Genomic DNA, 1,307 nt, shown 5'->3' with positions numbered 1-1,307 from the left:
CATACCTACATCTACATGTATATATAGATGCATATCCGGGTACAGGACGTCAAAAAAGGAACGGGAACATAAAGCACAAAAACGGACTTTTTTTACGGACAATAGAACGAACACATAGGAAAACAGACGAACCACTTATGGAACTTTTCCTTCATCAGCTGCCTCTATTCTAAACTAGGCGTTTCGAAGATGAAGCAGAACGCGCTCTTAGATCTCACTCACCCCAACAAGTCTTTGCAAGCTGAGTTTAGTTTTCCAATGAAGGAAGGTTGGCATGGGTGCCAGTCGTTGAATTTGGTTCAATTTTGATTTCGATTTCGATTTCACTTGCCTCAACAGGTCTTCACAAGCACGGTTTTGTATCCAAAGAAGGAAAAGTACGCATAAGTGGGCTGGCTACACCCCTGGTAAAGGCCTTGGATAGAGGTCTCACTTGGCTTGCCGGGTCTTCTCACGCACAGCATATTTCCAAAGGTCTCAGTCAGAAGTCATTGCCTCGGTGAGGCCCAATGTCCGAAGGTCGTGCCACACCACCTCATCCCAAGTCTTCCTGGACCTACCTCTTCCCAAGTCTTCCTGGACCTACCTCTTCCACAGGTTCCTTCAACTGTTAGGGTGTGGCACTTTTTCACACAGCTATCCTCATCCATTCTCGCCACATGACCATACCAGCGCAATCCTATCTCTTGCACACCACAACTGATGTTTCTTAGGTTCAACTTTTCTCTCAAGGTACTTACACTCTGTCTAGTATGCACACTGACATTACACATCCATCGGAGCATACTGGCTTCATTCCTTGCGAGCCTACACATGTCCTCAGCAGTCATGGTCCATGTTTCACTGCCATGTAGCATGGCTGTTCGTACACATGCGTCATACATACTGCCTTTTACTCTGAGTGTGACGCCCCCTTGTCACCAGCAGAGGTAAGAACTCTCTGAACTTTGCCCAGGCTATTCTTATTCTAGCAGCTACACTTTCAGCACACCCTCCCCCACTACTAACTTGGTCACCTAGATAGTGGAAGCTATCAACTAAGTCTAGTTTTTCTCCCTGGAATGTAGTCAAAGTTGTTTTCTGCACATTTTCAGTGTTTATTGCTCCTGAACATCTGCCACATACAAAAACTAACTTCCTAGTTAATCTTCCTTTGATATTGCTGCACCTCTTATGTGTCCATAGCTTGCAATGGGTACATCTTATAGAGTTTCTACCTACGCCTTTTCTACAGATCGAGCAGGGCCATCTACCTGAAGGGGTTTGTGTTTTGTCTACCTTCCTACTTATTAGGACTTTGGTTTTAG

At 45.1% G+C, this 1,307-nt stretch overlaps 1 protein-coding gene across 1 annotated transcript in view; it reads left to right on the top strand.

Annotated features, from left to right (window-relative positions):
- Positions 1-1,307, top strand: part of LOC106869144 (RNA polymerase II-associated protein 1) — an 11,006-nt gene that overhangs the window by 4,978 nt on the left and 4,721 nt on the right. The gene's annotated exons all lie outside the window — the stretch shown is intronic.

This window comes from Octopus bimaculoides, chromosome 1 (assembly GCF_001194135.2).
Source record: "Octopus bimaculoides isolate UCB-OBI-ISO-001 chromosome 1, ASM119413v2, whole genome shotgun sequence".
Classification (NCBI taxonomy): domain Eukaryota; kingdom Metazoa; phylum Mollusca; class Cephalopoda; order Octopoda; family Octopodidae; genus Octopus; species Octopus bimaculoides.
This window is presented reverse-complemented; position numbering and strand designations above follow the sequence as displayed.